Source organism: Orbicella faveolata, unplaced genomic scaffold, assembly GCF_042242905.1.
Source record: "Orbicella faveolata isolate gen_17 unplaced genomic scaffold, um_ofav_v1 contig_13, whole genome shotgun sequence".
NCBI classification, from domain to species: Eukaryota; Metazoa; Cnidaria; class Anthozoa; order Scleractinia; family Merulinidae; genus Orbicella; species Orbicella faveolata.
In genome coordinates, this window is record NW_028301540.1 from 27,476,141 (window position 1) to 27,490,981 (window position 14,841).

At 43.6% G+C, this 14,841-nt stretch overlaps 3 pseudogenes; 2 read left to right on the forward strand and 1 right to left on the reverse strand.

Moving 5' to 3' along the window:
* Positions 1-60: 60 nt before the first annotated feature.
* On the forward strand, positions 61-4,826 carry LOC149115855 (uncharacterized; annotated as a pseudogene).
* A 2,764-nt stretch (positions 4,827-7,590) lies between these two features.
* Positions 7,591-8,966, reverse strand: LOC149115856 (uncharacterized protein F54H12.2-like; annotated as a pseudogene).
* Positions 8,967-11,966: 3,000 nt separating this feature from the next.
* On the forward strand, positions 11,967-12,768 carry LOC149115857 (uncharacterized; annotated as a pseudogene).
* Positions 12,769-14,841: the final 2,073 nt, after the last annotated feature.

Sequence of the window (14,841 nt, forward strand, 5' to 3'; positions counted from 1 at the left end):
ACTAGGTAATAATTAATTATAGGCTATTGAAACGGGTGACGGGCAACCACCAACCAAGAAACAGCGCAAAGAACATCGCTGCGACATCTGTGGGAAAGCGTTCGCTCGTCTCAATCATCTAATAACTCACCAACGTATGCATACCGGTGAGAAACCTTACGAGTGCCCGCGCTGCGATAAACGGTTTGCTGATAAGTCGGTACTCAATCGCCATCTCAAGGCACACGAGAAGCGAGCCACCGAGCGCACCTTCACTTGTGCCACGTGTAGCGAAACATTTCACCACCGCGCATCTTTTAACGCTCATATTCGCACCGCACATCAACCACAACCGGCTCCCATCAATAGAAAACGTCCTGCCACCACAGAAAAATCAAAAGACGCACCAGCTGTGAAACGAAGCAAGACATCTGCTGATCCTGCTACTCCACCAACAGCCCCTCAAACCTCAGCTGCTACTGCTGGTTCTATCTGGCAAGAAGATTCAGTCCTCATTCCTTCAAACCTCATTCCCAGTAGCGAAGAAAATATAGCAGGAACATACAGGCAACACTGGCCTCAGACCCGTACCCGGTTCAGCCGAGGTAACAGACTCCAAGACTGGTATAATTTCCGCCTATCGACGATCAGTCCTGTCAGCCTCAGAGAACAGCTGAGCCGCATTTTTGCTGACCAACCAACAGTCTTCAAAGTCAACTTCTCGTTTGGATTTATCCTCCGTAATACAGAGACTGGGGCCCTCCAGTATCATCATCCATCCGCCAACAACAACCTGGTGTTGGAACAACCGTTCCTGGTTTCCAATCAAGACGATTTAGAGCGCTTGTATGAAGAAATCAACAACATTGACTTTCTCGAGTGGGTTCGACAACAGCGCCCTAATAGTAAATGGATGGTGGATCTTGTGACCAATGTAACGTGGTTTGTTTGGAAGATCAGGGATCATCCAACTTGCCGAGGAAAATACTTGCCCGGGTACATCACCGAAAACCGGGGAGTCGATGCGTCGGATCGTAACATCCAAAGAGGTAAACCTTATGAAGATCATTTGTGTTTCTTCCGCTGTCTGGCTTTGCATAACGAATGCCACACGAAGAATTCAGAGAGAGATACCAAGTACTATTATGAGCAGTACCGAGAAGCAGGTCCATCCAAGAAGAAGTTTCGTGGGGTGAAGTTGAGTGAACTAGACAACCTGGAGCTGTTGTCCAAGGTCAATATCCAAGTATACAGTCTCGCCCCCACACAAACCCACAGTGAAGACGAAGACGATGAAGAAAACACTCCTGACATTGCCGCTACACTGATCCGCCGTTCACATTGCCACTACTCCAGCACACTCTACTTAAATTTATACGAAAACCATTTTTCGTACATTAAAGATCTCGCTCGTTACAGTAAATCCTTCTGCTGTTCACGATGCGGCAAGTACTGGAAAGGACATGTGACGTCATGAAAGGGTTCTTCCAAGAACTTGAGGAAGAAGGTATTATTGTCCCAGAAGAAGCACGCTATTTTCCTCACCGCGCTACCTTCGATTTTGAAAGTTACTTTGACAAGGAAAAAGCGGAAGAATTGGCGAACACAGACAAGTTAACCTGGCAATCGGCGCATGTTCCCCTCAGTGTGAGTGTGTGCAGTAACGTGCCTCAGTATCAAGAACCGAAATGTTTCGTGTCTAACGGTGATCCAGGCCAGTTTACTACAGAGTTTATCCAGTACTTGGTCTCCATCAGTACGAAAAGTTCTTCTCTGTTACGCGAACAGTACGCACCCGTGTTTGAAGCGCTTAATCATGCAGCTGTCCCTAGCCGTGGTGAGACAAATGAAGATCAACTAGCACAAATACTCGTAGACATCCATGAGGAAGGTCAGCAAGCCGAAGATGAAGATAGTGAAGAAGAAGATGAGAGCCGGGGAATTGATTTGATGGCGAGCGACGATGAGGAGGATGAGGAAGAGATTGAGTCTGAAAACGAAGAAGATCGTGCATTTCTCGACGATGAAGTGAGTGAAAACGATCCATCGTTGTATAGAAGATTGAACGTGGAGTTGGATACTGAAGGGAGACAAGAGAGAAGACGGAGACGTGAAGATATCGCAGAATGCGATTATATGTTGTTTGGTGAAGCACAAACCAGTGATAACAAAGTTCTTAACAAACTAGCTGAAAAACTGAACGCATACATACAAGAATTGACTGTCCTTGGCTTCAATTCCGGCAAGTACGATATCAACGCTGTGAAAGAATTTTTGTTCCCGTACCTCATTAAGACTAATGCCATCAAGTTCACTGTCAAGAGAAACAATAATCATATGTGTCTGAAGACATATTTCATCAACTCCTGGACATTTCTAACTATCTCGCTCCTGGGTTCAGCTATGACCAGTTCCTGAAAGCGTACGAAAGGGAGCAAACCAAAGGTTTCTTCCCTTACGAATGGATTGATGGGCTATGCAAGTTAGAGGAAACGTCACTACCCCCTCACCAAGCGTTCTATTTGAGTTTAAAGAACCAAAACATCTCAGAAGAAGAGTAACAGTACTGTCAGCAAGTGTGGGAGCAAAACGAAATGGTCACCTTTAAAGATTTTCTCGTCTGGTACAATAATCTGGATGTGGTTCCTTTTCTCGAGGAGGTGGAGAAAATGAGCGGATTTTGGCAAGAGCGAAACATTGATATGTTTCAAGATGGTATCTCAGTTCCTGGCCTCACCCTCAAGTACCTGTTCTCGTTCTTGGATGAGCAAACTTACTTCTGTCTCTTCGATCAAGCTAACAGTGACCTGTATCACTCGATCAAAGACAACAACACTGGAGGCCCTTCAATTATCTTCCATCGCCACCATGAAGTCGGCAAAACAAAAAATAAGGGAGTCTGAGAGAGGGCAGACTGCCAAGCTGTGTGAGAAAATAGTGGGATATGATGCCAATGCCTTGTACCTTTGGGCCATCATGCAAGATAAGCCCACCTGTAGCTATACAATGCGCCTAGCAGAGAACGAGTTCAAACCGAAAAGTTCCATAAAGATGGCGATCGAGTGGTTGGAATGGCTGGGTTACAAAGAGAGAATCCATATTCGTCACCAACTCAACAACACTGAAAAACGTATTGGTGATCGAAAACTCCCCGTGGACGGGTTCAACGCCCAGACACAAACGGTCTATCAGTTTCACGGTTGTTACTGGCACGGTCACGACTGCGAACTTACCCGTGGGAAAGAATTTAACGAAAAACGAAAGAAACCCATGGCAGAGCTGTTGGAAGAAACCAGGGCCACCACCGAGTACATTAGCAACAAAGGCTATAATGTGGTGAAAATGTACGAATGTGATTAGCGCCAGATGAAAAGAACCGATCGTGACTTGCAGCAATTCATTGCTACTGAAGTTAGACGAACTCTGGATAAGGTTAAGATCATGAGCCCAGAGCGAATTTTGAGCGAGGTGCGACATGAGCGTTTGTTTGGGTGTGTGGAGGTGGATATACGAGTGCCTGACCATCTGAAAGAGAAATTCAGCGAGATGTGTCCCATCTTTAAGAACACGAACATCAACCGCGACGATATTGGGGAATATATGAATGCTTATGCAGAAGAGCGCAACATCATGGCTCAACCGCGTCGCAGCTTGATCGGGAGTATGAAAGGCGAAAAGATTCTACTGGCCACGCCTTTGCTGAAATGGTACTTGGAGCATGGTTTGGAAGTGACCAAAGTACACCAAGTGGTTGAGTTTACCCCCAAGCCTTGTTTCAAACCGTTTGGAGATGCTGTGTCTGACGCGAGAAGGGCAGGTGATGTGGACCCCAGTAAAGCTATCATAGCGGATACGATGAAGTGGTGAGTTTTTGTTTCATTCTGGGTCATAGGGTAGGGGGATTGTATGTTTGTATAGATAATACTGATAAAAAAATCTTGTTTTGCTTTTAGGTGGGAAATTCATCTTATGGAAAAACGATTACCAACCAAATGAAGCACTTAAACGTCGAACATTGCAGTGATGCAGAGACCAGTCGTAAAGTCAACACTCCGCTGTTCCGTAAGCTGGATAATATCACTGCAGACACATATGAAGTAGAGTCCTGCAAGAAAAGTATTAAGTTAAATTTACCGATTCAAGTCGGTTTTTTTGTGTACCAATATGCCAAGTTGCGCATGCTACAATTTTATTACGATTTCCTTGACAAGTATCTCGATTGCGCTGATTTTCAAATGTGTGAAATGGATACCGATTCAGCGTATGTCGCCATTGCAGGGGATAGTGTGGAGTCTTTAGTCAAACTAGAGTTGCGCGAAGAATTTCAGCAAGATAAATGTAACTGGTTTCCCCGTACCGACACGCCTGCACACAAGGCTTATGATAAGCGAACTCCAGGTCTTTTCAAGGTTGAGTGGGAGGGACAAGGGATTATCGGTTTTTGCTCAAAAACCTATTACTGTTTTGGAGCGAAAGATAAGTATTCTTGTAAAGGGGTGAACAAGAGATGCAACGAGATTAACAAAGACAAGTATCTCAATGTGTTGCTCACCAAACAGAATAGCGCTGGCGTCAATCGTGGTTTTCGTGTTGTGAACAACTCCATGTATACCTATACTCAAGTTAAGGATGCGTTCTCGCATTTTTACCCCAAACGCAAAGTGTTGGAGGATGGCGTTAGCACGTTCCCGTTAGATATTTAAAGTTTTGTAAATCGTTTTTTTTTTCGTTTTTTGATAGATTGTAAATAGATTTGTATATAGTTTTTTCCTCGAAATAGTTTTCTCATAGAATTTTGCCGAAAGATTGTACATAGTTTGTAAACAAATACACTTTGGTATGCTAAACATGACTTGTTTTCTGTCAAGCCTCGCGCGCTAGCTCCACGCGAGTTTCCACGCCTGGAGAAGAAATACAGCTAAAAAAAAAATGGCCCTTGAGGCCCTTGTGGCCCTCTTGGCCCGATAAATGTCGTGTTATAAACTGTTTTGTTCAGTTGTAATCCAGCTTTCAAACCGTGAAGATGGTGCGACGAACGTGTAAGCATTGCCCAATTCCAGGGTGTGGGTCAAAATTTTTAGTTCGTTTGGCAAATCATTTAACTTAAGTACACGGGTTAACAGAGTTAAAACGCAACTATTGGTTACAATTTGCCAAGTTACAGAAAACCAATGTGCTTCGCGTATGTGACAAAGAGACCGAACCTAAAACGATTTTTCTATAAGTCTGAGAGCATGCCGTTCAATTCGTCAGTTGTTATCATGGATCCAAGATGGAAACATCCCTTCCCTGCTCTTGTGGCAGGACCGTCCTGTTGTGGGAAAAGTCAGTTTGTTAAACGTTTACTAGAATCGGGCGAAGACATGATTGAAGGCGCCCCAGAAAACATCATTTGGTGTTATGGCATTTACCAACCCGCTTACGACAAGATGTTGAAAAGTATTCCAAACATCTCGTTTGTGGAAGGCGTCCCTGGTGATTTAGAATCCATGATAAACCCCACCATTCGGAATTTAGTGATCATTGACGATTTGATGCAAGAACTCAGTAACGACTCGCGAATTACCAATCTCTTCACCAGAGGTTATCATCATCGTAATTTAAGTGTCATTTTCATTTTACAAAACATTTTTCATCGCGGAAAAGAACTAAGAGATATGAGTTTGAACTGTCATTACTTGGTGTTGTTCAAATCTCCGAGAGATAGCAGCCAAGTCAGTCACTTAGCGAAGCAGATTTTTCCCGGTTATACCAAATACTTGCAAGAATCTTTCCAAGATGCCACTAAAAGGCCTCATGGGTACTTGTTATGCGACCTTAAACCGGAAACGCCTACCGACTTACGGTTGAGGACCAACATTTTCCCCAGGGAGACCCAGTTTGCTTACGTCAAAAAGGTATAAAAAGGCTGTACCACAGCGTTAAACGTCAGTTTAGCATGGCTCAACCTCTGAGAAGGAACCACGATTTTCTCAAGCTCCTTGCCAAGTGTACTCCAGCTCAACGCAAAGCAATTTTAAAAGCAGCCGACGACGCTTTAATGAAAACCACTTGCGAGTGTGTCTTAAACGTACTAAAAGAGACGGTGCCTGTCAGTAAACCAGCCAAAAGGAAACTTTTAGCCCACAAGAAATCACTGATTGCTCTCGCTGAAAAAAGTACTCCGCTTAAAAAGAAAAAGAAAATCTTAGTGCAACAAGGAGGAAACTTTTTAAGTGTCTTGTTACCACCGGTGCTTCGTGTGTTGAGTTCGATTCTTGTCTAAAATGATTCATTCCAAGCATATGGTTCTTGTTCCCGAAAATAATATAGAGCGCTTGCAGAAACGTCAGCAGATATTAACACCACCTGTGACACAAACTCTGAAAAACTTGGATAGTGAGATGGGAGATATTTTATCTAGTAACCAATTAGACGATGAAGAGAAAGCAAAACTTTATAACCAAGTCTTGCAGCGCTATCTGCGTATTACGATCAGCGCAAAGGCCAACCACTTCACGTGAAGTTAACAACTCCCAAGCCTGTGGAAACGCTCAAACCAGAAGAGCGTGAAGAAAATAGTCAAGAATCCACGGAAGCAGAAACTATTCCGACTTCCGCAGTAGAACAGGAAGTAATGAAAAGTGTACCCAAGCTCTACAAGGCGGGGGCAAGGCAACTGTTGGATAAAATAAAAGAACATCGAGATGTGTTGAATTGGAACGAAAAAGGAGAACTGATGTATGAAAACAAACCCATTCCAGGGTCTCACGTGGTAGATTTAGTCAATGATATGCTTCGCCACCGAAAAGGATTTGAGCCAGTTGGATGGTCAGTATTCGCCTGGCGCGAATGAACGTCCCCGAAAACTTGGTGCGCAATCCCCAGAGGCAGAGTGCTATTTGAGAGTTTAAAGTAAGAGTGAGAGAAGAGACCCCCGAGAGTCCTTCCCGTTGGCTACCTACCCCACCCGTGACAGCATCTCCCATGAGAAAGAAAAGGCGAAGAGTTGAGAGTCCGCGCCCTCAAGTTGCTCGCTGGTTACGCTTATAAATCATGACAAGAGACATTTATTTTTTCCATTGTAATCCTTTTCTTTATTTTGATCACTCAATAAAATGGGTTGGAAAGAAAGTACGTGATATCATTACTGAGCGTTGTGTTGTGCTGTTGCACTTTGTTTCTTTACATCGGTGTGATATTTCGGGAGACTAAGACGACGGAAGTGTTTCTCAATAAACCGTTTTACAAGAAAATCATTTCTCCTTTTATTACTAGAAAAACGATGTACAATCGTGCTCATACTAACTTGTCTAGAGCGAAATAAGGCCAAGTACAAACAGTAATGACCGCAAACTTTCGAGTTTACGCTTTGCAATGTCACAGTATTAAAAATCCAACTGTTAGAATTATTGCGCAAAAAACCAGTAAACGTTCTTGAATAATTGCTCGGCGGCAACCCGTAAGACTCAAAAATTTCTCCCTCGTGGTCCTTGGTGAAATAAAATGCAATCCAGTGTGATCCAGGCTTGTAACTGATATCCACATTGGCGATGAACAGGGCTGGGTAAGACGAAACACTGGCTGGTAGTTTGTCTGAAGGGTAGATTCCTTGAAACACGCCTCTGGTATATTTATCCTTTCTCAAAATGAGCGTCAGCTGAATGGTGTCCATGTTAGTTTGTGTAGTCGTAGAGAACGTTTCGGTTGGCGTCGATGTCAATCACGTTTTGAAATTCCGCGTAGATGATGAGGTTGACTGTGTTGGCGAGTGCTTGTCCAAAATGAAGCTCAACACGAAGGTTGCCTTGTTTTATAAGCTCAGTGATCACCCGAGCAGTGGTCTGGAGACAAGTCGAAACAGAAAGCTGTGTAGCCAGAGCCATAATCGCTTCTGTTTATTTGGTTGCCTGCATCCAGGCAGAGCTTTCCAGTTCCAGAAAAAAGACTTTGAAATCCGGCTATAATATTTTGACCACCAGCTTCGCCAAACTTGAGAAACAAGGGTTTTCTAGGTATCTGTTCGCCATCGACGTACACACCCACTTGGTTACGGTTGTGATGCTTAAAGTTAAACGGGTTGGAGCCATTTGTACCGTTAAAAGCTTCGGTATCCACCAGTACTAATACCAGGCGCTTTGGAATGTGACCTAAGAAAAGGTTATCTGGCGTAAAGCTACTAAAACCACCAGGCATGGAGAGAGCTTTGCAATCAACTCGCCGGATATGGTACTTGGCAGTCGTTTGCATTAGTGCAGCCGCGTGTCCCAGAGTAACAGAAGAGGCCACTTTGACTTTGCGAACATGCAGGATTGCTTCTGTGATAAAGACCTTGAAAGTAGCTCCGGGGGTTGGCGAGACTAAGCAGAAAGAATTTTTAGCTCTATTAAGCTTGAGTCTTAGTAGATTAACCCCGTTCAAAATTAAACGGTCTTGGAACAAAATATCACTGTGGATGGGGCCCATCATATCCACCGTGTTGCTGATCTTTGTAAAAGCATAGGGAGCCTTTAAGCCTAGGTTTGCATCGTCGTCATCCGCCACAGGGTTCACGACATCCATCTTTCCAGGGGTATCTTTGTAAAACAGAGCCATAGTTGACTTGCTTTGGCGTCTTCTCCATAGTTAAGCAACGTTTCAATCATGGCACGATATGGGTAGGTATTGGTCGACGGGAAAATCAGTCGCTCGTTCAAGGAAACATCCACTTGTGAAAACAGGGAATGTAGAAATAGATTCACAGGGCCGACTTGCATGTTTGGGTCTAGGTTGTCACCGTTTGCTTTGGTGATCTTCGCTTTAACAAACAGCTGGGTTTTTGCCAAGTCCATATATTCTTCTCCAGTTCCAGAGACATTAAATTCTATTGGACCAGTGTCAGTGATGTTACTGAGGGGGTGGTACTCAATCCATTGCCCCTTGGTGATAGACGTTTGTGTAGCCGGAATGGTAAAGAGATCGAGTTCTGACTTCGTGCACTCTTGAGATTCGTGGTGAACAAAAGCCATTTTACTTCAAGAAGGAAAATTTCTCTTCGGGTTTCTTGTGCTGCGGAGATGTTTTCCGTTTCTTGCCTGGAGGCGAACTGTTTTCTCTTGGTTGAGGCTTTCTTTTTATGACTTTTTTACCAACACCTGACTGCGAAGAATTCTGGGAAGGTAGGCTCAGAGCTTGTTTAGCGCGCTTTTTTGTTGCTGTTTTAAGGTTTTCTCCAGCTAGCACATCTTGTGCAACACTAACACCCGTTTGAAGAGCTTTTTTACCAAGCATTTTAGCACCCTGTTGAAGGTGGGGCACCGCCCAACGGAAAAGACCTTTGAATATAGAACCTAATCCATAACTCCGCTGAAATCGACTACCGTGAAAAGCTGGTAAATTCCCACCTTTTTGCTTGGCTTGATCTAAATAATATTGTTCGTACGACTTGTGATTAGGGGTGTAAATTTTCTTCATCATTTTAAAAGTTCACGGGTCTGCTCTGTCGAAAATGAAGCGTAAGCAAACACTCTCCCAAACTTGAATGGTACAGTTTCTCCTGTGTCCCGCTTTATATTGACTTGGATACTTTCGCACTGCCTTCTGCTGACAGGTACGTATTGCGGGCGCACGAAGGATTTGCTGACACGTTGTCCATCCTTTTCTTCTACGGGGACGATTCGAAGCAAGGGAACAAGTGCGTCCCCGACATATTGTGGTTGAATAATATCACAATAAACGTAAAGATCGTGAAAGCCGTGATCTAAGTCCGCTTCTCTTTCGGCGGTAGAGGTTTTGGAAATAACTTCTTTTGGTGAGAATCCCAGCACGTATCCAATGTCACCAAAGAGGAGTTCAACGTTGTTTTGTAAGTAAACAGTGAGCTTTCTACTTAGCGTATCGTATGAAAATCTCACGTCATCAGTGAAACGCTTCTCATTGTCGACCAATTCTTTCATCTTTGAAAGGATTGCTTCGATGGAGGAATAATGACCCGGTGGAATAATTAGTACCTCCCATACCTCGGACAATTCTTGGTTTCGAAGGTAGAATCGATTCTGAAAATTTCCTTGTACATTATTCCAGCTGTGAGGATAATGAATTTCTGTTAAAGCGACTTCCCATTCCCCTGTCAATCTAACGGTTTGAGGTAGACATACCCGGTACTCTGTTAATGTGTTATTTGGAAACTTATCGAGACTACTATTACTAGGAAGATGTAGGTAAAACTGTGTTACCTTCATGATGTCCAATGAGCAAGTGAGATTATCTATAGTGGTACCCTTACTATATAAGAAACCACGCAACCAACCATTTTATCATTAGATTTTCTTTTATTAATCACATACAAAGAAGCCCACATTATAATTTTGAGATATTACTTTCAGCGACCCAGCTATAAACTTGTCTGGGTATCCTTTCCATTTTACAAGATATTCCACTACCCCTTTGCGTTTTCGCTTACGCAAAACCTTTACAACACGATAAACATCATCCTTCTTAATTACTTTTTGTAATTCTGCCTCATAAAATGTTCCATCCAAGATTTCCCCAGCACCATCTTTCAGTTTATAAACAGGCACTTAACGCGCAAATCGTTTGTGGATCGTGAACATTTCTTCAGTAAAGTTGGGAAGGTAAGACTTTTCAAAGAGTCTCTTAACCTTACTAATCCTAACGCGATCTCCCACTTGAAATTTAAATTGCACACGCTTGTCAACATCATCGCCGTACAAAGTCTCCCACACTTTAGCTTCACTGGCTTTAGTCACCTGAGTGAGTTTCATCTTGATGCTACGATGGTAGGTGTTATTATAAGATTTTACCAATTGGAGTACTACGTCAATATAGCTCAGAGTGTTTTTAGCTGCGAAGTACTTGTACATCTTGTTCTTAAATGTACGGTTGAAACGCTCCACCACGGACGCTTTGAGCCCAGAGTTGACGGTAAAAAAGTCAATGTTCTTGATGCGTTTGAAGCTTGTTTGGTTTACGACCAGAAGATAGAATCGTCTGAAAAGCTTTGACTAGTTCTTGACCTCGTTTTGTCTTTAAAGGCACCACCCAAGCCTACTTGCTAAAGATGTCTATACAGGTCAGTAAGTATTTATATCCCGTGTTGTATCGGCTTAAATTTTGAACATCGACCAGATCTGCTTGAAATTGTGCATCAATAGCAGGAACAATGACGCGACTTCTCTTGTAGTGTCTTCGCGCAGGTTTATGAAGCGTGTAAACATCTTGCTGACTCAACCAATCTTGAACTTGTTTCCGAGAAATCTTATTCTTTATGGTTGGCCATTCGTTTCAAAATTACGACAGGGTATACGCGGGTTTTTCTGCCGCGTATACTTGTTTACATACGTTACGTATGGGCTTTAAACTCATATATACGACTGTTTAGATCGCGTATATACGCATTTTTAAAGGGCCACACATTTGCGTAAATTTAAGCGCGGGGATATGCGAAATAAATGCCCAAGTATACGAGTCCTACAAGGACCCATATATACGCGTGCTAAAATGCGCGTATACGCGGGTCTCGTAAATTACGTTTTATATGCCAGCACGAAATGTGCCTTTTTAAGAGAATGGTTGTTCGTGTATGATAGCAATGAAAATTACTTTAACTAGGAATCGTCAATATGGCGGCAGTAGCGAAATGGCTTGTTTTGCTCTATCTGCTATTTAATGTTTGTTACTACAGCTCTCCAGTGGGTGAACTTCTAGAAACAGTTATGCGTGTTTTGAATGACTGTTCAAGATTTTATCCCCACGGTAATCGTAACATGGCAGAGAACTTGATCGTTCGTCGTGAAGTCGCTGTGGATTCTGTTCACCGTTTAGGACAGAGGTGCCCAAGCGAATGCTGAGAGAACAATGCCTCTCGAGTTGTTGGTAAGACAAAATCAATATTTACTACATAGATGGGAAATGTTTGCAGTTCAGTTTTGAACTTGAGTAATCTCAAACTACACAAAGCACAAGCAGTGGAAAACAGTTTTTTAGAGAAAATTTATGTTTGGGTTAACTTTTAATCCTGGGTTAGCGTTAACCGGCTTTCGAACAACCCGGCCCTGATGATTCGAGAAATAAGACTGACGTGGGTTTTCCAATTCTGGTATCAGTATCATGCTGGGTCATTTGCCAAGTAGAAACATCTATGTTCAGCGTCAGCGTGTAAGGGAAAGTTTTTTCGAACTGACCCAGCAGGGTCTGATTTGAGGTGGTTCAATACCATCACAAGGCGTCAGGGGACCTAATTCTCTCTGGCACATTATCAGTTGGAGGTTTGTAATACATGGTGGCTTTGACAGGGCTTTAGACTTAAAGTTGTGCAACAAAAAATTCTGCTGCTACTGGGCTCGCTCTGTTCTTAGCTGCTGTGCAAAGTTATAGATTGCCCTCTAGAGTGTGTTCAGACGAAGGGGATGAAAATTCAGAGGTAGGAAGAGCTATGCTATGGCACAGGGGATTTAATAGGGGAAGCAAAATTGCTGGGTTGTCTGTACACAACCAGTGAATTGAACGTCTCTGGAGAGAAGTCTTTATTGAAGTCGGTCAGTTCTACTACACTCTGTTCTACCAGATGGAAGAAAATGGCATCCTGGAATCGACCAGCATAATCGATCTGTTCTGTTTGTATTACATATTTCTTTCCAGAATTAACAACCAGTTAAACCTCCTAGTTGAGGCATGGAATAACCATGCTTTACGTACAACCAATATGGGTGAACGCAGTGATTTTACAAGATATATGTAATACTGGAAATACTAGCTGTCAAGGACACATTTGATGATAACACCCAACCAGATGAATTATCTGGTGAAGACCCAATATGACTTACACTAAAGTCACATTCTGTTTCCTAAAACTCCCCTTGAGGTATTGATATATCATAGGCTGGACGATCCACTTTTCCATTAGAAGCTGATGCAGTTGGCAAAGCCCAAATGGGAGTACACTGAGGTGCATGAAACTGCTCTTAATGCAAACATTTTCCATCTAAGTAGCAAATATTGCATTTGTCTCACCAGCGATTCTAGAGGCCGTATCCTCTCAGCATTCGCCATGGTACCTCTGTCCAATGAGTCAACTAACGGATTAGCCTGCGTAGCTTGGCGGTTTGGCAATTTTTTAAGCAATTTGAGCGCGAGTGCACAATGCGACAAAGCTGTGAAAACGAGCAGGAATCCCCCAGGCTCCTCGTGGCTACGCCGCATTTGGCGCTCGTTATCGCGGCTTCGCCGCTTTCTTAGCGTTCAAATTGCCTAAAAACCGCCAAGCTACGCAGGCCACTAAACGATGTACAGAGTAATCCATAGCAACTTCTCGACGATTAGCGTTAGGATAAAATCTTGAACAGTCATTCAAAACACGCACAACTGTTTCTAGAAGTTCACTCACTGGAGAGCTGCAGTAACAAACATTAAATAGCAGATAGAGCAAGACAAGGCATTTTACCACTGCCGCCATATTGACGGTTCCTAGTTAAAGTAATTTTCATTGCTATCATACATGAACAACCATTCTCTTAAAAGGCACATTTCGTGCTGGCATATAAAACGTAATTTACGAGACCCGCGTATACGCGCATTTTAGCACGCGTATATATGGGTCCTTGTAGGTAAAGTCTGCATACGAGCCAAGTGGCCCATCAGGCCGGAGCTTATCCCGGCACCCATTTATAAACCTGGGTGGAGAGAGGCACTGTGAGAGTAAAGTGTCTTGCCCAAGAACACAACACAATGTCCCCGGCCAGGGCTCGAACCCGGACCGCTCGATCCGGAGACGAGCGCACTAACCATGAGGCCACCGCGCCTCCCTTGGGTCCTTGTAGGACGCGTATATTTGGGCATTTATTTGGCATATCCCCGCGCTTGAATTTACGCAAATGTGTGGCCCTTAAAAACGCGAATATACGAGATCTAAATGGTCGTATATATGAGTTTAAAGCCCATACGTAACGTATGTAAACAAGTATACGCGGCAGAAAAACCCGCGTATACCCTGTCGTAATTTTGAAACGAATGGCCAACCATAATTCTTTCCTTTTCCTTTGACCGCTCGGTACACAGCATCTAAACCACCGAAACTTGCGGTTGACTTGGGTCGAGATAACTGCTGGACAGTGTTTTCTCCATCGCAAAATTCGGAGTTTTGAACAAGCACTTGACCCCCGCAGCAAGCTAATACGCAGCGAATGCGGTTGAAAATACGCTCTAATGCCAAAGTGGGTGACGACGGCCAGCAACCCATTACAAGTGACTACTGCGAAGGTCGACACTTGACTGACTTTTCTTCCTACTGAGCATTCTTATATATCTATTCTTGCATTTGGATAAGAGTGGGAACGAGTAAATCAAATAGCTGTTCCCATTCCTCGTCAGTCAGTCCCAGTTGCTCGACAAAATTAAAAAACACTAAGAATCTCACCCAGTGAACTTTTGTAAACACCTCTGAATGAAGACGTTTTAACTTATCAAACGTAGATCCCGGTAAATTGCAAAATGTCTCCGTGAGCGAAGCACTGTCACTTGCCACAAGGCAATAAAAGTAAAATCGTACCCTAAGAACAGAAAGAGTAAGACCCATGTTAACGTAGAAAAGTCTGTCTGCATGCGAGCCAAGTGGCCCATCAGGCCGGAGCTTATCCCGGTTTCTGTAGCATGAAGCGACTAGGAGTATTTCTACTCCCTCCTGGATGGGATGCTAGTCCATCGCAGGGTTACCCCCAGCATTAAGTTCGCCGGTACCCATTTATACACCTGGGTGGAGAGAGGCACTGTGAGAGTAAAGTGTCTTGCTCAAGAACACAACACAATGTCCCCGGCCAGGGCTCGAACCCGGACCGCTCGATCCGGAGACGAGCGCACTAACCATGAGGCCACCGCGCCTCCCCCCAT